This window comes from Octopus sinensis, linkage group LG19, assembly GCF_006345805.1.
Source record: "Octopus sinensis linkage group LG19, ASM634580v1, whole genome shotgun sequence".
NCBI lineage: Eukaryota > Metazoa > Mollusca > Cephalopoda > Octopoda > Octopodidae > Octopus > Octopus sinensis.
The window spans coordinates 30,899,309-30,924,569 of NC_043015.1; the positions used below are offsets into that span (position 1 = coordinate 30,899,309).

At 38.5% G+C, this 25,261-nt stretch overlaps 1 protein-coding gene across 3 annotated transcripts in view; it reads left to right on the top strand.

Annotated features, from left to right (window-relative positions):
* LOC115222379 overlaps positions 1-25,261 on the top strand; it is a 49,472-nt gene that overhangs the window by 19,143 nt on the left and 5,068 nt on the right. The window contains exon 2 of one of the 3 annotated variants that reach the window (XM_029792590.2): positions 4,523-4,634. The exons of 1 other annotated variant lie outside the window; for it this stretch is intronic. The gene's annotated coding sequence lies outside the window, so the exon portion shown is untranslated. Of the gene's footprint in view, positions 1-4,522; positions 4,635-23,704; positions 23,835-25,261 lie in introns of those variants that run through there. One more of the 3 variants, XM_036511276.1, reaches the window with a different exon arrangement.

The following is a 25,261-nucleotide window of genomic DNA, read 5'->3' on the forward strand; positions in this document are numbered from 1 at the left end:
ACTCATCTTCCAGGGACATTTTCCCACTTGAAACATTGTGTATGGCCCATTGCCTCATCGCTGTAAGCTTGCTGAAGCATGCTCAATATCCCTGTAGCATCATCACAATCCTCATCATTATCATTACCATATATACATATAGTGGCATACATACACTTTTGGTCTCCTGTATATATATGTATATACACACACATGTATGCATCTTTTGTGTATCTAGCCCGAAGTTTGTTTATTTGTATTATTAACTCTTCTTTCTCTCTCTCTCTCTCTCTCATTCTATGTATGTATGTATGTGTGAGGACAACCAGATCGAACCATCTGAAGTGTAACTGTCTGAAATGGTTGTGACTTCTGGTACTTGACTGAAGAGAGAAAGCCAAGAATGACCAGTTTTTTTTGCCTGTCCTTCTAATTGTTGTTTTTCTTGGCCTGCGTTTTTGTTCCATTTATTTATTTATATATATATTCATCGGCTCCAGCTCATACCTGAGCATTGGGTTTGTCTCGTCAGTTTCCATCCAGTCTCCTTGGCTGATGTTTGTGCTGAAAGTGATTTTGGAGTCAAAGTTGGTGGTGAAAGAGTTGTGGGCAGAACTCGCACGGGATGGTCGGTGCAGGTTGAAGATGTTGAAGACACTCCTTCCTTCACCTGCATTTTGCCTCCATATTCCATTGTCTGTTCTGTTCGACAGAGCTGGCTCCATTGCGGATAGCAGTCCTCCAGGCTGTCCTATCCACGGCAATCTGTTCCCATGAGAATGGCTGGATGTTAGCTTGAGCCAAGGTCTATTTGAGCTGGTCTTTAACCCTTTCATTACCAACCCGTCCGAAACCGCCTCTGGCTCTGAGTATAAATGTCTTGTTTTCTTAGGTTTTGAATTAAAATCTTCCACCAAAGCTTAGTCACAATTTATGTTACTGACACTAGCTTAATGATAACTAAGTTATTTTTCTAAATTCTTCGTCATATTTAAAATAATTGAAAGAAACACAGAGCATCTCAAAATAAATACGGTAATGAAAGGGTTAAAACGGAATTTTGGATCTCCTCTGGGTTTTGGTCTGATTGCAAGTTTTCTGTAGAGTATGATCCTTGGGAGACGAGAGGGCTCTATACGCTGGATGTGATCTGCCCAGTGGAGATGATGACGAAGAATGTACTTTTACCTTGTCATTGGGTACATGGGTTTGATTCCTGGATCAGGTGGTGTTTCAAGTTCTCGAACAAGGAACTGAATTTCATGTTGCTCCACTTTACTCAGCTGATGCTGGGGCATCTGTCTCTCCTTCCAGCTGCCACATTCTCAATGTTCCATTGGATTATGGGTGGCAGAGCTGAGAGATTTGACTACAGTGAGCAAAAGTACGATATATGCTATCGGGTCATTTGTATTTGTGAGTGTTGGGTGCAGTGGTTTTTTTTGTTGAAATGCATACTTGTGTATGTTTGTACATACCTGCATATATATATATATATATATACATACATACACATACACACATAAAATAAGGATAAAAATCACATTAATGATAATTATTAGGTAGTCAGCATGGAAATAAGCAATTTATATATTAAATTAATAATTATATATATATCCCTACATATCTTGCATCTATTTTCTTTCCTCCACCTCACTCTCTATTTTATATCACATCTAAACTAACTATAACTTAACCATCCTCTCACACTGTCTCCGATGAAGGGATATAATTGATAAATATCCTGGAAACAGCTGTAAGATCTTCTATCTATAAATGTTCTAATATCTACATAGCCTTGCTTTTTTTTTTAACTCATTACGCAAAATTATTCTTATATATATATATATATATATATATGTATATATATAATTATTTTAAGGGAGAAAGTTGAAACAAGACTTATCTCTTCCATGTTGAGTTAATATTCCAAGCATTATGAAGGTACCGGAAAAACTCCATAAATACTTCAATCACATGTATTTATGGAGTTTTTTTTCTTTTATATCTTTTTAATGCTTTGACATTAACTCTCTCTCTCTCTCTCTCTCTTTATATATATATATATAAAATAATATTAGGGAGTAAATCCAAATTTAAAGGGAAAAATTAGATTTAGGATTAAATCTAATTTTATAGTATAAATATATATATATTATATTAAATTATTTATTAATTAATTTTATTTCTATGTATTGGTTTATGATTTTCACTGTTTGATTTGCCTAATAGTGGTTTTGTCTCTAATTTAATATAATATATATATATATATAATGTACCTTCATGCATATGGATATAGTTACATATATGCATACATCTCTACATACCTATATTGATATATGTACACACGGAATTGTACGTACATGCATATCATCATCGTCATCATATAGCATTCGTATTCCATGCTGAAGCTAAATTATAATGGTATTGATGATATCCATATTTGTAAGATTGTGTGTAGGTATATACATACATTATTATATATATCCTAGAAAGTCAAGGTGACTGGGAAAAAAAGTGTATTATTGTGTGAGAAAAAAACAAAGAAAGTTGATAGCTGTGTCATTTCTTCTAACTTTGGAAATATTAACAAAGCCCTCTCTTTCTTCTCTTCCACTCCACTCCAACCCCTTATTTCTCGAGGTAAATATCAGCTGTCTGGTAACATTCCCTCAGTCACTCTCTCTCCATTTTTAGCAGACTATTCATATATACTGACAGTGTCGCTCTGAAGAGAATGGCAGGCAGCATTTGCCATTTTTCATCCATCATAATAATGCTCCCCTCACTGTACACGTAAATTTACACACATGTGCCTATGCGTGTGTGCTCACACACACACACACACACATATGCACACAGTTCCTTCTTCGTAGAATCCCAGGACTCTTTCTCTCTCACCTAAAGTGGATGAATGAGTCAGCCCTTGCAGAGCTCCCTTTTTTTTTGTTCCCCCCCCCCCCCAAGCTTCAAATCTTTTCAAAAGGGAGCAGCTTGATCAGGGAGTCTAAGTCTGTCTGTATGTCTTTCTCTCCTGTCTGTCAACATTTCCATTTCTGTCTGTATGTACGCCTGTCTGTCTTTCTGCTAGTCCTTCTGTCTGTCACCGTGTCCTCGTTCTTCTAGAACACATGATGCAAGAGGACAAAGGTCAAATAAATCTGAGCACACAAATGCACATGCACACATGCATACACTTACACATGCACACAAACACATTCACGATTCCTCTTTATCACTTTGCTGACATTTTGAGCTCAATTTTGGAAAAGAATTTTATTCCCTCTTTGTATTATTCTCTTTGTCTGTTTCATTGTTAGTATTTTTTCAGACATCATCTTCATCGCCTTGGCTATCATCATCATCGTCATCACGATCCTCATCATTATCATTACCATCACAATCTTCAGCATTATCATTACTACTTCTTTCATCACCTCATCATTACAATCATTCCAGTCGTCATCATCATTACCACCACCACCATCATTGCTATCAGCATCCCCTTCGGTATCATCACCATTGTACACCAGATTCCTTCACTGTAATTAGTCCAATTGGTGTCACTCTCCTCCTCTTGTATCAAACACTTGTAATTTCCACAACAGCTATTTGACTTGACTGTTTCTCTCTCTCCATCTCTGCTATTCAAACTTCCTCACTACCAACACCACCATCACCCTCTTTCTTATTTTCAATCTATTAACACTATCATGAGCACAGATAACACACACTCTTTGTCTCTCTCTCTCTCTATATATATATATATATATATATATATATGTATGTATATATACCGTGTCGGTGGCACGTAAAAAGCACCAACCGATCGTGGCCGTTGCCAGCCTTGCCTGGCACATAAAAAGCATCCACTACACTCATGGAGTGGTTGGCGTTAGGAAGGGCATCCAGCTGTAGAAACACTGCCAGATCAGACTGGAGCCTGGTGCAGGCCCCCTGGCTTCCCAGACCCCGGTTGAACCGTCCAACCCATGCTAGCATGGAAAACGGACATTAAACCACACCATAATTTGCAAAAAAATTCATCTGTGTACAGGGTACGCATCACCCTCTAACCCCCCTTTTTTTTTTCATCCTTAATCTGCTTTATCTTGTAATTTTGAGATTTTGATGAGGTTACTGTTAATTTTTCGAATGATATTCTAACGTTGGTGTGAGAGGCTAGATCTGGCTAGTTTGAACATAAAGCATGTGGAATATTTTGATCAAATACGGCCGGTCTAAATGCTAAAAGGTTAAGTGGTAAATTCTTTGGTATGCACCTGGTTCACAAAGTGAAGTCTTGATTTAATAATTGTGAGTTCAACACTCCAGCCACAAGGCCATGTGCCTTTACTGCTGAGGGAAAATATTGGGGTCCCTACTCTGTTTTGAAAAGTCATGTCACTGACTGGCAAAAAGGAAAGAAAAAATCCTCAGATACTTTCCTATACTGAACTGATTAGTTTCTTTGCTGCTTGGTGCCTTGCATAATTAATTGCATTCACTTATCTAATTCACAATGTATTATATTTTATGACAGGTCACACAAAACTCGATGATGGCCAACTACTTTGAAACTGTTTTGTTATGGCTTGGCAAAACTCTAGGAGTGAGTGATAACTCCAGTATTCTATAGCAAGACAAAATATATTGTAAGTATACATAAAGTATATTTTAACTCCTTTGCTTCAAATAATTAAAAAAAAATATTGAAGAATTTAGTAACTTAATTTTGTCACTCATTATCAATCTGGTTTTTAAGGCTGGCAGAATCATTAGTATGCCAGGCAAAATGCTTAATGGTATTTTATCAGTCTTTACATTCCGAGTTCAAATTCCACCATTTGGGTTTGATAAAATAAGTACCAGTTGAGTACTGGAACCAATGGAATTAATTTACCCCCTTCCCTGAACTTGCTGGCCCTTTGCCAAAATTTGAAACCATTAGTAATCTGGTGTTGGTCTCAAAAGTTTGGCATCAGAAGGGTTAATCATATAAATGCAGGCAGCCCACTCACTTACATAATGAAAGTATTGCTTCCTTGACAACCTTGCTATCAGATGGAACCTAGTTTTTCATTGGTTTTGTGTTACAGTATTCCACATTATGTCTAGATTTCCTTTTTTTGTAACATAACACTTCTGTAATATAAGAGATATTCATATGTTTTACATTTTCATAAATTTGAACTGGTTTATTGTTTTTGTTTTGACTCTGAAATATTTGTGAGTGTGTCTGTGTGTGTTTGAGAGTAAAATATCCATGTGCTAGTGTGTGTGTTATGGCCATATGACACAAAACAGTACTGGTGGTGGTGAAATATCAAGCCAGCATCTAACCATTTCCTTGGCAACCAACAGGACCTTTTCAGCTAGCTCCAGTTATTGTTTCCATACTCTCTAGTGTTGTTCAGCTCCAAGTCGTCAGCTCTGACTGAGTAGTCCTATGATCAGGGACATTTCGGTCTTGATCACCCTTTGTTTGTTGTATATCATCATCATCATTTAATGTCTGTTTTCCATGCTGGATGGTTTGACAGGAACTGGCAAGTCAGAAGACTGCACCAAGCACTACTGCCTGCTTTGGCAAGGTTTTTAAGACTGGATGCTTTTTCTAACACCAACCAGTGTGGACTGGGTGTTTTTTATGTGAAGCTAGCAGCAGTGAGGCCACCAAATAATTTACAAGACAGGACCTCTCAGCTTAACCCATTTGTTACCATATTCTGTCGAGATGCTCTGTGTTTCTTTCAATTAATTTTAAATATAACAAAGAATTTAGTAAAACAACTTTGTTATTAAGCTGGTGTTAGGAACGTGAATTGTGACTAAGGCTTGGTGGAAGATTTTAATGAAAACAAGACATTTGTATTACAGAGCCAGAGCCGGTTTTGGCCGGGTTGGTAACAAAAGGGTTAAAGAGGGAGTAATATATAGGAAGGTGGCTTTGTGCCAGAGGAGAGAAGTGTGAGTGGAGGGACAGAAATAGATGCCTTGCAGTAAAGAAGATACATGGCTACCTGAGTAGGAGGAAAAGAGGTGGGGGGAGAAGGAAGATGATGAAGAAGTGATGGAGCGGGGTACACTCAAATTACAAGGTGGGGTATATAAGTGGGATTAAGGATTGGATAAGGTGAGCGGGTGGTATATGCAGGATAGGTGGCACACTGGCTGAAATGTTAACGCATCAGGTGAAATGCGTAGCTGTATTTTGTCTGCCGTTACGTTCTGAGTTCAAATTCCGCCGAGGTCGACTTTGCCTTTCATCCTTTCGGTATCGATAAATTAAGTACCAGTTACGCACTGGGTTCAATGTAATCGACTTAATCCCTTTGTCTGTCCTTGTTTGTCCCCTCTGTGTTTAGCCCCTTGTGGGTAGTAAAGAAATAGGTATATGTAGAACTGTAATATTTTCTTTTTAAAAGATGAACTGATATAATTTGAAGGAATTTAGTTGCTGTTTTTAGTATTTTGAGTAACCATGAAGTGTTCTTCATTGGTTTCAATCAGGTCACTTGATTGAAACATCCGGTCATCTGACATAAAGTGTCTTTCAGAAAGATATGTAAATTAGCAAAAAATAATTTTAAATAAAATGAAAATAGGCAAGCCTCTATGTGTTGGGTTGGCTTGCTAGAAATAGCAGTCGAAATTTCTTTTAAATTGTATATTACCATCTTAAAAGACACTTTGTATAAGGTAGTTCATCATTTTAAAAGTCAATTGCTTGAAAATTAGCTAGGATGGATGGTCATGGTTGGAATGTTTGATCATGAGTCTTTTTAATCAGTACTGACCTTGGTTAAACAACAACATCAACCATAATAATAATAAATAAACAATAATAAAGACAGGTAGCCGGGACCACATTTTGGAGACATGTTTAAGATGTGCTCCCTCATTCATTTGGGGTCTATAAAATAAGTACCAGTTGAGTACTGGGGTCAATGGAATTAACTTACCCCCTTCCCTGAACTTGCTGGCCTTGTGCCAAAATTTGAAACTATTAGTAATCTGGTGTTTGGATGTATCATAGAGCCAGGGTTGGTCACAAATGTTTGGCATAAAAAGGGTTAATCATATAAATGTAGGCTTCCTGTCCCCTTACATGATGAAAGTATTAGTTCCTTACCAAAGCTATCAGTTTTTGCCAATTGCTATCAAGACCTCAGATGTTCTTCGACCCCACACTGGTGATTTTCTCCACAAAATCAGGATCTCTGCTGCCCGTCTGAGAAACGGGGTGGCTGTTGCAGCAAGGGTCACTGCCCATTCCCTGTGGCTAAACACGCTATTTGTTCTGGGGTGTACAAACCATTACTGCCCCACACCATCTTCTGCTGCTTAATCTTCCCTGGGTTTTTTTTTTTTTCTTTGTTTCCCTGGTGAGGTTGTTAGGGTTTTTTCTCAATAATTTGATCTTTTATATTTTTAATGTTTTTCTTTTCTTTTCTTCCTCTAAAAATATTTTCTTGATAAATTATCAAATAATTAAGAATAAACATTTTTTTCTGATTAATTCCTGTTGATAATGTTCTTATCTAAAATCTTAATAGAGGCAATTTTTATCTCTTTAAACATTTTGGGAAAAATTCTATGCATAAATCGCATGTGTGTGTGTACATACACACATACAAATAGATATATATGTTTATGTGTGTGATGTGTTCTTTTAGTTTTCATATTCTTTAGTTATTAATCATGTGTGTGTGTGTGTGTGTGTGTATATATACACACTGATACAAATAGATATTATATATGTGTTTATGTGTGATATATTCTTTTGCTAGCTTTTAGTTTTTGGACAGCATCCATAGTAGGTACATCATTCAGGTATATATATATATATATATATATATATATATATATATGTCTGTGTGTATATATATATATATGTGCGTGTGTGTGTATATGTGTGTGTGTATGTGAGTATATATATGTGTGTGTGTGCGTGTGTATATGCACATGTGTGTGTGTGTGTGTATATATATATGTGAGTATATATATGTGTGTGTATATGTGTGTGTATATATATGTGTGTATATATATATATGAGAAAGAGAGAAGAAACAACATATCCTTAAGATGTTAAGGAATGGAAAGCTGATATCGATTGATCGATTTGATAAGATGAAGATATTTTGGTAACAGTTCATTACACGTGTGTATCCGTGTGTAAGAATGTCTGAGCGAGAGAGGAGAGCATATTACAGCATTCCATGAAGGGTTTTGTTTTTTTTTTTGGTTTGTTTTGATGTTTTCTTGTTTGTTTATTTACACTAACCCCTCCCCCTCCTTGTCTTGATCATTAATTAGACCCATTGGTTGTCTTCCAACCTACAACACAAGATTCCCTCAGAAATAGTTTCCCATATAAACGAATCACAGACTGCCCCGAAGCTCTGATAACGACATTACTGGAATAGCTTTAGAACGGTGAGGAATGAGAAAACTTCCTCTTCAGATGAACTGAAGATTGTCACTACCGCCGGTAGTGGTGGTGGTGGCAGCGGTCTCTCTCTCTCTTTTACTTGTTTCAGTCATTTGAATGCAGCCATGCTGGAGCAACGCCTTTAGTCGAGCAAATCGACCCCGGGACTTATTCTTTTGTAAGCCCAATACTTATTCTATCGGTGTCTTTTGCCGAACCGCTAAGTGACAGGGACATAAACACACCAGCATCGGTTGTCAAGCAATGCTAGGGGGACAAACACACACACACACATATACGACAGGCTTCTTTCAGTTTCCGTCTACCAAATCCACTCACAAGGCATTGGTCGGCCCGGGGCTATAGCAGAAGACACTTGCCCAAGATGCCACGCAGTGGGACTGAACCCGGAACCATTTTGTTGGTTAGCAAGCTACTTACCACACAGCCACTCCTGCGCCTATAAATTCTGTTTATTTATGAGACATTTTAAACCCATTTGTTACTCTGTTTCTGTTGAGGTATCCTGACTTTGTTTCAATTAATTTTGAAAATAATGAACAATATTGTAGTAGAAGTGGCTGTGTGGTAGGTAGCTTGCTTACGAACCACATGGTTCTGGGTTCAGTCCCACTGCGTGGCACCTTGGGCAAGTGTCTTCTACTTTAGCCTTGGGCCAACCAAAGCCTTGTCAGTGGATTTAGTAGACAGAAACTGAAAAGAAGCCTGTCGTATATATGTATATATATATGTGTGTGTGTCTGTGTTTGTCCCCCCAACATTGCTCGACAACCAATGCTGGTGTGTTTACGTCCCCGTAACTAAGCGGTTCAGCAAAAGAGACCGATAGAATAAGTACTAGGCTTACGAAGAATAAGTCCTGGGGTCGATTTGCTCGACTAAAGGCGGTGCTCCAACATGGCCACAGTCACATGACTGAAACAAGTAAAAGAGAGAGTAATTAGTAAAATATCTTTACCATTATTGAGCTGGTGTAAGGCAGTGAGCTTGCAGAAGATGTTGGACAAAATTCTTGGTAGCATTTCTTTTGGCCCTTTATGGAGTTCAAATGCTGTTGATGTCAATTTTCCTTGTCGTCCTTTAGAAGTTTATAAAATAAATACTAGTGAAGCAGTTGGACTTAACCCCTCTGCCAAAATGTCAGGTTTTGTGCATATAGCAGAAAGGATTATTAAACTGGTGTTTGGAACAGAAATTAATATAGAATTGATAGAAAGTTTTAATTCTGGACACGAAAGAACACAAAACTTGTATCATAGAACCAGATATAGTCTTGGGTGGGTTGGCATTAAGAGCATTCAGAATTTGAGCATTGTAACTGGCTAAATCTGACCACTCTGATAGGATGTCCAGTTTTGTTAACATGTTATCTTTAGCAGCAGAAAACGTTTTCATTGTTTATATTTTAAATGTCTGAGAGTAGTAGTAGTAGTAGTTGTTGTTAATGATTATAATTATTATTCCACCAAGGTGGACTTTGCCTTTCATCCTTTTAGTTTGCATAAAATAATACCAGCTGATCACTAGGGTTGATGTAATTGACTTACTTTCTCCTCTGAAATTGTTAGCCTTGTGCCAAAATTTGAAACCAATTTGATTATAATTATTCAGACCGTTATAAATCTTATCTTTAACCCCTTCATTACCGTATTTCTATTCAGTTTTATTCCCCTTGATTCATCATCATCATTCAGCGTCCGCTTTCCATGCTGGCATGGGTTGGACGGTTCAACTGGGGTCTGGGAAGCCAGAAGGCTGCACCAGGCCCAGTCTGATCTGGCAATGTTTCTACAGCTGGATGCCCTTCCTAACGCCAACCACTCCGTGAGTGTAGTGGGTGCTTTTTACGTGCCAGACGAGGCTGGCAAACGGCCACGGTCGAATGGTGCTTTTTGTGTGCCACCGGCATGGGGGGGCCAGGCAAGGCTGGCAACGACCACGATCGGATGGTGCTTTTTATGTGCCACCGGCACGGAATTCTATGTTCAAATACCATCTTGGTAGATCAAAATAAAGAACAAGTGTATGAACAGTTTGTCAAGATGTTTTAATATTAAGAAACTTCAAATAACAATGTAAGAATGGTGTAGCGGCCATATGGGCTGGACAATTAAGCACATGGTCATGAGTTCAAATCTGACTGCAACCATTATGTTGTTAACAGAGAAAACAACTAGATTCTGTGGAAATCAGTGATAGTCTGTCTGTGTTTATCAATGTGTTTGAGGTGTGCGTATGTCACGTGCTTGGGATATTATGTATGATGTGTGTTTGTGATGTATGTGGAAATGCGTCTATGATGTTTGTGATGGTATTGTGTGTGTCAATAATAAAAAGAAAATTGGGAATACTCTTTGTAAAAACCAGACAAGTTTGTGTGCCACAGGGAGGGACAATTTGCTCTTTGAAGAAATGAGTTATTGTTAGTTTATTTGGTTAGTTGCATTTTATTGGTTTGACCGAATAAATAAAAATCAGGTGCTATCACTTTTATGGTTGAGTGCTTCCGGAGAAAGACAGTTGTTGTTGTAACAAAAGACCCCACTCCACTCATCTCACAGAAGTTAGGGTGATTGGGATCTAATCTACAGTTCCTATAAATCTTGTTATATTACTGAGTCAAATGATAAATGTCTAGGGTTTTTTTTTATTAGATCCAGAACAGCCCTGATTAAGCAGAGCTATGAATCAAAAGCTTTCCAGTTGTGACCAACCCATGTTGTCATATAATTAGAATTGATTACATTGGTCTTCTTTTTTTTTTTTTTTTTTTGAAGTGGTTGAGTGTAATCTGAGGTAACTTGGCTGTTGTTTCTTGGAGGTCGATTGAGCATACAGAGGCTTTTTGTTAGCTCAGCAAATATTTAGTGATGCATATATGGGTGTGTATGAGATGGAATTTGGTGATGTGTTATGTGATGGAATGTGATGCACAGAAATGTAAGAGGTACATTGTGTGTGTGTGTGTGTGTGTGAGATGTGTGTGATTTAATGTAATTTTGTGAATATATGGGATGTGTATGTAATAGTCTGTATGTATGTGTTTGATTGAATTTTGAAGGTGTGTAATATATATATATATATATATATATATGTGTGTGTGTGTGTGTGAAATACCAGCGTGTGACTCCACACCACACTATCTTCTTGCTGACTTCACCCCTCATTCACCTTCACTTCATTCTCTTTGACTGTGTGTGTGTGTATGCAGAGACTATAGCAGCATCCCCTCGAATACTATTCTCTGTGTGTGTATGTGTGTGATACACCCTACACCTTTCCAGTTATTGGATTGATGTTATTGTTCTGTGTGTGTGTGTTTCTGTGATTCATTCATCAAAGCAATCAGGCGTGCTTGACTCAAAAATGATTTAAAAAAGCCAATCAATATAAATATGAAATAAAAACAAGATATATATTTAAAACCTGGTTTGAATCAGTAAAAAATATTTTGGGAAAAGTAAGGTTTTGAAAATATCCTCGAAATTATATTAATAATCTTCAATTTTTTTCTTTTTTTATTTTGTTATTCTTTTCTTTTTTGTTATGGTGGTGAGCTGGCAGAATTGTTAGCGCATGAGATGAACTGCTTTTTTTATTCTGAGCTCAAATTCAGCTGAGGTCGACTTTGCCTTTCATCCTTTAGGGATTGAAGAAATAAGTACCAGCCAAGGACAAGGGTTGATTATCCCCCTCCTCCCGAATTTCAGGCCTTGTGTGCATAGTAGAAATTATTATTATTGAGTGAGAGAGCAATGCATGCCATCAAAGTGACTCTGGGGTACAAATATACAAAGCCCAATACATCCATCATGACCACCTGTCTGATAAGAGTACACCCATGTGACATGGTGATCGCATGTCAAGATAAACAGCACATGACCTTACTACAGGTGGAGCCCAGTTAAAATTTTATTCAGGTCGAGTCATCCATTCTGCTCAAAAGGTCCTTAAATAAGGTTTAAGGATGATGAATGAAACACCCATGTTTCCTGAGGTGAATTATTCAAACCCCAAAGAATTCTTCTTAACACATGGCTATGATGCTCCGCCACTACTGCTGCTCGTGATCAGAGGGAGATGCTCACGTGTTCTCTCAGAAATAAAAAGTCTGCTGGTTAGTAGTAGCACTTCGTTTTGACGTAGAAGAGAAGACCAATGTTTTGCAGATAGAGAGACTGCAGGAACAGAATTGATCGGGTCAAAGCATGGAAATGCTAATACAAATAGACACTCAGATTCTGGACCTGATCAATAAGCCAAATAGCTCACAACTATATGTGGTCATTGAGGGCAGAAAGCCCATATGTCACTTGTGCAGTAACTCAAATCACCTTAACCCTTTAGTATTCACATTATTCTGTCAAAAGTAATGCTTATTTATTCGCATTGTTTTAAATTAATCTTGCGTTATCTCGTAGCTTTGAGATTTTGATGAAGTAACTATTCATTTTTAGAATTATATGGTAGGGCTGATGTGAGAGGCCAGATCTAGCCAATTTGAACATAAAACAAGGGAGAATATTTTGGCCGGGTATGGCCGGTTTAAATGCTAAAGGGTTAAGGGTGTTTGTTCGAAAGAAAGAAGACCACTACTTCTGCCAACACCTTAATCACAGTAGCACTAAGGGAATCACCAAGGTAATCAGGAGCTGCACCAATGGTTAGGGTGTAGCTATAGCCAAAATGGCAATTGCGACTCAAGAATCAACATTTTTTTTCTGACTCTTTACATGCAGGTTTCAAGTTTTGATGAGGTCAACTTAATCTTTCATCCTTTCAGCATTGATAGCGTTGCAGTCAAGTGCAGGGGTTGATTGAATCAACTAACACATTTCACTAAAATTTCTAGCTTTGTGCCAAAATTTAAAACAAATATTAAGGGCAATAGATTGTCGGCGTCATCAGAATATGGGTAAATATTCCTCATGGCATTTTTTGTGGTTCTTTACAATTTTAGTTTAAGTCTTACTGAGGTCAACATTTTCTTTCACCCTTTAGGGGTCAATGAAATAAAATATCCTAAGTTCTGGACTGATGATATCGACTTACACCTCACCCCGCCTAGTCATTTGCCTAAATCAGAAACAATTATCTTCTTTCTTTTATCTTTTACTTGTTTCAGCCATTGCACTGTGGCCATGCTGGGGCAATGCCTTGAAGTATTTAGTTGAACAAATTGACTCCAGTACTTAAAAATTTTTTTTATTTTATTGCCCACAAGGGGCTAAACAAAGAGGTGACAAACAAACGGATTAAGTCGATTACATCGACCCCAGTACGTAACTGGTACTTAATTTATCGACCCCGAAAGGATGAAAGGCAAAGTTGACCTCGGCAGAATTTGAACTCAGAAGTCTGGTACTTATTATATCCACTCTTTTAGTGAACTGCTAAGTTACAGACACATAAACCTATACAAGATGTCAAGCAGGAAGGATAAACAAGCACAGATATACACACATGCGTGTGCACACACACACATGAATTAGTTATAAGGATTCGATAGAACCTAGGCAAATCAACATGTAGGACACCAGAAATGGCTAGGTTCAATAACATAGAGTTCACAGTGAGGTAAACAACAATGAAAGTATGAAGCATTTGTAGGATACTGTAGATATGTAAGTACCAAATCCAATTTAAACCATATATCTGACTCTTGGGTTGGTTCCAGGTGTGGAATATGTATAAAAAGAGAACACAAATGACGTTTAAAATTTACGATAGCTGTTTTGGTAGAATTTTATTAGTGTATTCATGGATGACATCATAACATATAGTCCACCATCTTCAGGCAAAATGTCAAACAGGTGGGATTTCATACTCCACAGTTAAGTATCAAACTTAAAAATAAGTCCTGGATTCAATTTAGTTGACTAAAACTGTTCAAGGTGGCATCCCAGCATGAGTGTATCCCAATGACTAAAACAAATAAAAGAAAGTGATTTAAGTACAAGACTTGCAATTTTTTAAAGGAGAGAGTTAGCTGATTGCATGGACCCCAGTATTAGACTGATACTTTACAATACTCGGAGAGACGAAAGGCAAAGTTTACCTTGGCTGGATTTGAACTCCAAACAAATAACCAGAATAAATACTGCAAGGCATCTTTTTCTGATGTTCTCATGATTCTCCCATCTCACCTCCCATAATAATAATACTCCCTAATTTCAACTCAAGCCTAGTCATTTTGAGGAGAAGTGTCAGTACCTTCAACTCCAGTTCCTGACTGGGAGGAAAGGCAAAGTTGACCCCAGTAGGAATTGAACTTGGAATGTAAAAAGCTAGAAGATACTATCTTAATATGGGTTTCATATTTCGGCACAAGTAGAGGGGTTAAGTTGATTGCATTGACCCCAGTGCTCAACTGGTACTTATTTCATTGACCCTGAAAAAAACCAAAGGCAAAGTTGACCATGGTGGAATTTGAGTTCAAAATGTACTCTTCAGAAGCAATGCTGTTATGTATTTTGTCCGACATGCTAACGATAACGAGCTATTTTATTGAATGCGTCCAAATTCTTGATTATCTTCAAAATTAATTAAGACATAGTGAATATGGTCATGAAAACCGTTAACTGACAAAAACTTTTGAATCAGTTGTTAATCACTTGTTCAATCCAAGTCACTCATAAAAACCTGTTGTGTGTGTGGATGGTATTAGCTAAGCGTATCGACATCTGGCACAATGCCCGGGTTATTTATTCAGTCATAAATATCGTGTTCTATTCTACTCTAAGTACAGATACTGTCTTGTGCAAACATATGCATGGAGTCATGGTCAATTTAAACAAATAGCTTTAGAGAATATCAATAATAGAATGTTTAATATAACATATACTGTGTGCAGAGTGTATATACAATGTAGCATGTGTGCAGTGTTGTTTAACCCTAGGGTGTTCCTGATTGGGGAACCACGATCACCTGTTTTTTATTTTCCTTTTATTTTTTTTCGGATATATCTAAAACTACATTATTCAGTGTGTGTTTGTGTTTTTTTTTTCCTTATAAAGACAGTGAGCCATGTGTGGATATTCTAAAGATAGTGAGCTGTGTGAGGGATATTTGGTTGCCTTTTTTTAGCAGTCAGGAAATCACATGGAGGCTCCTTCACCTGCTGCAAATTGCTTCATACATGTGTGTGCATGTGTCTAAACAGATGTGACTGTCTGGTTAAGAAGCTCACCATGCAACCATGTGGTTTCAGAGCCACTCCCATTCCACGACACCTTTTGCAAATGTCTTCCACTATTGTCCTAGGTCGAGCAATACTTTGTTAATCAATTTATTTCCAACTTTATGTACCTCTGGTTTTGTCCTTGGCACTGTGCATCGTTCTCACATTTATCATCATTTGTGCTGCCACCTACCACCTTCCTGATTCACTCCTTCTTCCTCTACCTTCTCCTCCAACCACACTGCCACCCATGTTCACCAGTCACTGCATTTATCTCTACCTGTCGTGAAGTCACTCACCTACCCCACTCAACCTGTCCCATTCTCTGTATCACTTCTCTTATATTTTGCCTTCCTGTGAACAGAGGGTATGCCCTGACAATTTTCACCATCGTCTTTCTCTCTTTTCCATTAGTGGTAGCCATGTATCTCTTCTATAGCAACACCACTTGCCCTCATTTGAGGGAGTCTTGTCTTACGAGTTACATGGTGACCTCACTGATGCTGGTGCCACATAAAAAGCACCCAGCTGTAACAACCATGCCAAAGCAAACACTAGAGTTCGGCTCAGTCTTCTGGCTTGTAAGACTCCTGTTGAATTGTCCAACCTATGCCAGTGTGGAAAATGGATGTGCCGCACTTGTACCAGTGCCATGTACAAAGTACTCGTGCCACTTGCATGTTAAAAGCACCCAACACACACTCTCAGAATGGTTGGTGTTAGGAAGGGCATCCAGCTGTAGAAACCGGACCAAATCAAACTGGAACATGGTGTAGCTTCTCAGTTTGTCAGCTCTGGTCAAACCATCCAACCCATGCAAGCATGGAAAACGGACATTAAAGAATGATATATACATGTATGTATGTATATATACGGACATTAACACATACATATATTCGTATTTCTTTATTACCCACAAGGGGCTAAACATAGAGGGGACAAACAAGGACAGACATAGGTATTAAGTCGATTACATCGATCCCAGTGCGGAACTGGTACTTAATTTATCGACCCCCGAAAGGATGAAAGGCAAAGTCAACCTTGGCGGAATTTGAACTCACAACGTAACGACAGATGAAATACCGCTAAGCACTTCGCCCGGCGTGCCAACGATTCTGCCAGCTCGCCACCTTCATACATGTATACGGACATTAATACATGTATATATACATGTATACATATGAATCTTGATGTTGTATTTGTTGGCATATGAAGCATAGTGGATCTGATGTTGACATTTCTAATTGACCTTATGATCAGCAGCTCTGCACTTTCAAAGATCTGTGGTGTAAAAAAAAAAATCCAGTACTTGAAAAACGGGTGAAGGTTGGCAACAGGAAGAATATTTGGTCACAGAACCTAGTCTCAAAATCAATTTCCTGCTCAGATTCATTAGTGGTAATTGGTAAGGTGTTTTAGTGGCAGTAGTTATGTTGTTTAATGAGAAAGTAGTGGGTGAGCTGTATCCATGACCATTGAAGGACCGCTTAGATAGTTTGTGTGTTTTATGTTTGTTGGGAAAAGATGAATAGGGACTAGGAGAAGGTTTCGGTGAGGGTACAATTCTGAGGTGGAAGGAATTTACTTTTAGTTCTGTCTTGAGTTTGAATCTTACCGAAGTTTTCATTTGCCCAATGCTGATAAAATATGTACCAGTAATATATTGAGATTCACTCTCTATTCTTTTGGATTTCAGTTCTTGTTGAAATTCCCCCATTGCATGTGGTGTACCATGCAGTTGGTTGTTCAGTAGAGCTTATGGAAGTAATTATAATGTCTCTGTGGGAAGAGGGGGGGGGGTGCTTGGTGAATTGATTCCATCGACCTCGTCTTTTTCTTTCTTTTCTCTTACTGTCTCCATTTCCTCCTCCGTGGAACAAATCAATATCAGTAATCTGTTTAAATACCCAATGTCATAAATCAAACTTATCACTACGGTGACAGCGGTATTGTTGTCGTCATCACCACTGCCACTATCATCATCATCATCCTCACCACCACCACCTTTATCACTACGACACCATCATCATCAATGTTGTCATTGTTTCACCACCACCACCACCACCACCATCACCCTTGCTGTCATCATCATCACTGTCATTGTTGTCGTCATCACCACTGCCACCACCACCATTATCACTATGACACCATCATCATCAATATTGTCATTGTTTCACCACCACCACCACCTCCATCATCACCATCATCGTTGTCATCATCATCATCACTGTCATTGTTGTTGTCATCATCATTGTCTTCATTGTCATCAGTTGCTTATCCAAACTGTTCTAGTCTTAAAAACCTTAATCATCCAACTTAGTAATCAGGAGTTTGGGCTAACAATCATAAGTTCAGGGGTTCAATTCTAGAACCTGGCTGTGCAATGTGCCCCCGAACAAGGCATTTCATTTCATGTTGTCCCAGTCTACTTGGCTGATATAGTGCACCTACCCAATAATGCTGGTGCAGTCCTTTCTCTTTCCAACTGTCACACATCCTTGATGTTCCACTGAATCAAAGGCTAGAAGAGGCCGAGAGGGTGTCTATGTTTGTCTGTTCATGACCACAAAGACACCTAAAACATTTAATGAAAACATGGGTTCATCCTACCAAGTTATGCCTCCATGTGAATGATAGCTTTGGAATTTTTACAGATCTGTATGGGAAAAAAAATTCTCTTTTGATTTTATGTCTAGTGAAGGCACATGGCTTAGTGGTTAGGGCATTCAGCTCATGATCATAAGGTCATGAGTTCAATTCACAGCAGCACATTGTGTCCTTGAGCAAGGCACTACTTTTTGCATTGCTCCAGTTCACTCAGCTGGCAAAAATGAGTAGTACCAGTATTTCAAAGAGCCACCCTTATTGCATTCTATGCTATAGTGAATGTCATTGAGAACTACGTGTGTCTGTGGAGTGCTCCATCACTTGCTTGCTAATTTCATGAGCAGGCTGTTCTATTGATCAGATCAGCTAGAACCCTCGATGTCATAAATGGCAGAGTGCCAGTTTTTTTGTTTTTTTTTTATAAATAAGTCTGAAATTGCTATTGCTTGTGTGAAAAAAAAAAACAGTTAATGCAAATCCCCTTCAATATATCCTATTTGACACATTTGTTTATAGACAGATGTTGTAAGTTATGTTATAGAATCTTTTCACAATAACCCCCTCTGAGTCACTACAGGGTATCGAATATCTGGTACTGGGTCATTTTTCACATTTTACACACACAAACACAGACAGGGTTTTAGTTTATTCAAAATGGAATATATTTTGTGTTAGCATGGGTTTGGACAGAGGATTGAGGCAGGATTTTAGGTGCAGACTGTGTGCTTAAGAAGTTTGCTTCCCATCCACATCACTTCAGATTCAGTCCCCTCACTGTATGGCACCTTGGGCAAGTGTCTTTAACTATAACCCCAACCAAAGACCTTTGATTGACAGAAGCTAAAAGAAGCCTGCCGTGTGTGTGTGTTTTTTTATATATCATCATCATCATTTAATGTCTGTTTTCCATGTTGTGATGAATACTCATATTCATCGCAACTGTCCAATGAAAGGGAAAGTGTAAAACTTTGAGTAACAGTTCTGTGATAATTTTGCAGCTTTAATAAATTGTGTGTGTGTTAGCGCATGCACAGATATGCACATTTGTATATCACAGCTTAGGTAAGTTCAACACGAACTAATCATATGGTTATCTCTTCAACTTTACATATCTATAATTTTGTTAATTTTGCATCCGTTTTTCTTCCATGCTAGCTTGGATTAGACATTACACGAATATATTATACATTTATACACACATACACCAGCTAATTCTGTGTATGCCTACACACACACACACGTGCACATGCACACCTTAACATTACTTTTGAAATCAAACTGACTGACTCACACTACAGGGAAAAATCTGCAGTTTCGTTTGTTGTATGCAGCTCGATGTTAGCATCTGGCTAGAAGCTACAGAAATGCAGCCTACTTGCACAGCTGCAACCAAACCATCCCACCACTGCCACTATGGCCTATACCACCTTACACGTTCCTCCCACCCCCCGTCTATTGGCCAGTACTCTATTTTTACATTTGCACTATTTCTGTGCATCCTTCTTGCTGTTGTACTTTACAAAGGAATGCATTGGAATTGCAAGCTGCATATATATTCATTGTGCTGCAAAGATGCATCTTGCAATAACCTCCTCCTCCTCCCAGCATCCTGACCTCCCCCTCTCACCCCCACCTACTCCAGTCTGTCTTTTGCCAATGAATGCATATTTCTATATGTGGATTTCTTATTGATCTTGTCGTCCTGTGTTTTGATTGTCAATTCAAGTCTGACTCTTTGCTCAATAATGGCCAGGCTTAATGTAACTCTGCTGCGGTCTCAGTCATACATTCCTCGACAGTGGCACATAGGAACCGATATCTTCCGAAAAAAGAAGAAACGCCATGTATTCTTCCCAACTTTGTATTTTTGGGGTTCAGTCCCACTGCATGGCACCTTGGGCAAGTGCCTTTTAACTATAGCCCTAGGCTCACCAAAGCCTTGCGAGTGGATTTGGTTGTTTGGTGGATGAAAAACTGAAAGAAGCCTGTCATATATATATAATCATTTAATGTTCCTTTTTCCACACTGGTATGTGTTGGATGTGTGTGTGTGTGTGTGTTTATGCCCCCACCACCCCTTGACAACCAGTGTTGGTTTGTTTACATCCCCATAACTTAGCAGTTCAGCTGAAGAGATCGATAAAATGAGTACAGGCTTTAAAAACATAAGTCCTGGGGTTTTAACTAAATCCTTCAAAGTTAATGCTCCAGCTTGGCCACAGTCCTACAACTCCGTGCTTTGACTCCTCCTTTCCCACTCCTCACCCCACATAACATTTTTGGTGATGCTGGTGGTGGTGTGGACGATGGGTTCTTGGTTGTATTTACGATGATGGCAGCTGGATATTTTTGTAAATCAATTTCTCTTTGAAATAGTAAACCATTTCTCAGAAATAACAACAAATTAGAATTCACTTTTGTCTTCCAACCACAGTATTGGTTCCTAAACATTAACCAGGAATCCATAAATTTGTACGTAAATCATATGAGAACAAAACTTTACTTGTTTCACTCATTTTTGTATAACTTGTTACCCCACCCTAAAAAGAAAAAAATTCCTTTCAAATCTTACAAGTCATTGTAATTGCTGATCTTAAAGTAAAATGCAGGGTTTCCTTTCCATCATAATTCTTTTACTTCAACCATTTCGCTGTGGCCATGCTGGAGCATTGCCTTAAAGGGTTTTAATCGAAGAAATCAATCCGAGAACTTATTCTTTGTAAGCCTAGTACTTATTCTATCAGTCTCTTTTGCTGAACTGCTAAGTTACGGGGGATGTCAAGTGATGGTGGGGGAGGACAAACACAGACACACCCACATAAATATATACATCCATATATATATATGTGTGTGTGTGTGTGTGTGTACACACATACATATATATGATGGGCTTCTTTCAGTTTCTGTCTACCAAATCTACTCACGAGGCTTTGGTCAGCCTGAGGCTATAGTAGAAGACACTTGTCCAAGGTGCCATGCAGTGAGACTGAACCTAGGGCCATGTGGCTGGGAAGCAAACTTCTGTACCACAGTGCCACAGTGCCACACTGAATATATTACAAGTGAGAGTTGTCCACCTATCATGCAGTTGAAATACTCTCGTGAGTAAAATCTTTGCCTGAGACTGACTTACATTTTAATATCTGACTGAGTTGTGATGCATTCGAGTACCTGGTGACTTGTTTCTTTCTTTCTTTTATTTTTTTTGGTGTGGAAGTGTGAGTGAGAAAAATATCTATAATTGATCAGCCGAAATAATTGGAATCTGTGTGTGTGTGTGTGTGTGTGCATTCTCACGTGCTTGTATTCGTTCATCTGCGACTAAACCTTCAGTTTCAAATGAATAAGCTCTACTAAATGTATTGTATACTTTTTCTCTAATTTGTACATCCAAACAGACACACACACACATGATGAATGATAGAATGGAAGAGGGCTGTTAGTGGGTTACACTCATAATCATCGTTACCATTATAAATTATTAGCGTTTTGTCTGATTAACCAACCACTGGCAGCTCCATCCATCTGTTCCCCTCAAGGCCATATGTTAAAACTATATTTTGTTTGTTTTGACAAATTTGCTTTGTTATTAGGGAGAGGGTGAGTGGTGGGGAGTAAGAGATCGATTGAATGTGTGTACGAAACCATCAGGTACCAATACGTATCTTAACGACTACGATCGAAGAAGTACCGTTGTTCAGAGATCTCGTTATATTACATGTGAGATTACTCTTTACTCTTTTACTTGTTTCAGTCATTTGACTGCGGCCATGCTGGAGCACCGCCTTTAGTCGAGCAAATCGACCCCGAGACATTCTTTGTAAGCTCAGTACTTATTCTATCGGTCTCTTTTGCCGAACCGCTAAATGACGGGGACATAAACACACCAGCATCGGTTGTCAAGCAATGCTAGGGGGACAAACACAGACACACACACACATATATATATATACATATATACGACAGGCTTCTTTCAGTTTCCGTCTACCAAATCCACTCACAAGGCATTGGTCGGCCCGGGGCTATAGCAGAAGACACTTGCCCAAGATGCTATGCAGTGGGACTGAACCCGGAACCATGTGGTTGGTTAGCAAGCTACTTACCACACAGCCACTCCTGCAGATATATCATCATCATTATTTACATTCAACGGATATTTGTCCTCATCTTGTTTGTTGTTAACACAACGTTTCGGCTGATATACCCTCCAGCCGTCATCAGGTGTCTTGGGGAAATTTCGAACCTGGGTTCCCATTCCTAAAGTCTTAAGCAAAATTTGAAATCTTTAAAACGAGAGATTTTGTATTGGAAGCAAAGGTTATCTCAGGCGGGTTGGAATAAAGATGGTTAGCAATATTCTTTTTTGTTTTCAAATCTTTTATCATTTACTTGTTTCAATTATTGGACTATGGCCATGCTGGAGCACTGCATTGAAGGGTTTTAGTTAAACAAATTGACCCCAGTACTTTTTTTTAAAGCCGGATACCTATTTTATCGTTTTCATTTGCTGAATTGCTAAGTTACTTGGAAGTAAAGAAATGAACATCTGTTGCCAAGTGGTGGGGGCAAACACACACACACAGACGCACTCATACACAGATGTACACACACACAGATATGTACATAGGCAGGCGTAGACACACACATGATAGACTTCCACACATTTTCCATCTACCACTTTCACTCACAGGACATTAGTTGACTTGGGTCTATAATAGAAACACTTGCCTAAGGTGTGATGCACTGAGACTGAACCTGAAACCATGTAGTTTCAGAGCAAGCTTCTCAACCATACAACCCTCTCTGCACCTGAACAAATGTCAAGACATCTTGTTTATCCGGTCATGTCATGTTGTGGCATCTCACTTTTCAATGATGGAAAGAAGATTTATTAAGGATATTGAACACAGTTCTTCAGTTCTTTTCTCTTGTGTGTTCTCACATTGCTTACAATGTCCATTCAGTATTTTATCAAGAGAAGCTAAAAGAAAGGTCTGTTTGCTAACAGAAATACTGTCTGTCTTCTTTTCATATTTTACGCTGCTGGTAAAAATATTTGTAAATCATGTATGTACCTTCATAAACTGTTCAAAGTGAAAGTATTTTTTTGAAGTCTGTGTTGCATTGTCTATGTTGACAGACATACAGAAACACACACAACCAAAAAAAAAAAACTTTCTTTTGAAGTTTGTTGCGTTGTGTTGACAGACTTGCACCTAAAATTCCTGTGTTTGTAATCAAAACTTAGTTACTAAGGCGACAATACTAGCTGTTTATCTTTCACACTCTCTTTCATTGTATTTCTGTCTCAACAATAACTTCTCCTCCTCCCTTTCCCTCTCCCTACACAGATGTTGTTACAGGCAAATGGAGATCAGCTCTTTTATGATATAAGATTTGTATTAACTCTTGACTATTATCCTGTTACACTTTCCCGTCTGTCTGGATCTTTACTTACATTTCCTCCTTAATTTTAAATTTAGAAACAACACCATTGAAATACTGATTTCACTTTTACAAATGCTTGGTCATATTACATGGCATTTGTTCAAAACTCAAGTGGAATGAACACTTGGGCTGGAAATAACTTTTTACTGAGATATCATCACTAATGTAAGCAGGTATTAATTAACTGATTTTCTCAATAAATTGGCACTGGTATGACTTGAAATTAATAAGTCTACTTCTTAACTACATGGTTTTGTGTTCAGTCCCATTGCATGGTACCTGTGACTGGTATCTTTTACTATAGCTTCAGGCTGACCAAAGCCTTGTGAGTGGATTTGGAAGACAGAAACTGAAAGAAGCCCATCGTGTGTGTATTTCCTTGTCTTGAAATCACATGGTTACTCTCTCTTTTACTTGTTTCAGTCATTTGACTGCAGCCATGCTGGAGCACTGCCTTTAGTCGAGCAAATCGACCCCAGGACTTATTCTTTGTAAGCCCAGTACTTATTCTATCGGTCTCTTTTGTCGAACCGCTAAGTGATGGGGACGTAAACACACCAGCATCGGTTGTCAAGCAATGCTAGGGGGACAAACACAGACACACAACCCCCCCCCACACATATATATATATATATATATATACATATATACACAGGCTTCTTTCAGTTTCCGTCTACCAAATCCACTCACAATGCTTTGGTCGGCCCAAGGCTATAGTAGAAGACACTTGGCCAAGGTGCCACGCAGTGGGACTGAACCCGGAACCATGTGGTTGGTTAGCAAGCTACTTACCACACAGCCACTCCTGCGCCTTGTTGTAAATATATGTCATTCATTTCCAACAGTCAGTGAAAACATCTCTGACTCTGGGGAAATATTACCTTGCTTGGAAATAGGTAAAGATTTAGTGGCAGGAAGGGCATTCAGCCACAGAATATCTACCTCAATAAACACCACCCAGCCCGTGCAAGCGGATAAAAGTAGATGTTAAAAATAATGATGTACAGTATTCATATCATCCGATTGTATAGTGTCTTGGACTGTGTTATCTCGTATATCCTTCCTAAGATGGTTGGGTGTGATTTAAAGGAAGATTAGCTTCTATTTTGAGCAGGCCAGGCAACTAATTAGACACATGGTATAAGACACACCCAACCATCTTAGGAAGGATCAGCTGTGAGGATTGAAAAGGAGCAGAGTAACTCACACATGGCATATCTGATAAAATTAAGAGAGTTTAAGACTTTTTATGGCAAAGAAAGAAAAAATTATATTGGTCAAATTTTATTTTTGTTTACTCATTAGTAAAGATGAGGGATGGGGTGGAATTATACATTTGGAGGGTGGGGTAGGAGCAAGATTTCATGTTTGGAGTGTGATGGTGTGCTGATATTTAACAATTTGAGAAGCACTGCGTCTGTTCACAGGGTTGTTGTCTTCATTGCTTAACCTCAGGACAATACTGATCAAACAAACCTTGGGCTTTGGCTTGGCTTCAGACTCTTGCTTTAGGGGGCTGGGATCAATCCAAGTTAGTGGTCCCAGAGGTATCATACATAGAGCCAACCAGGCTCCACCTGTGTACTTCATCA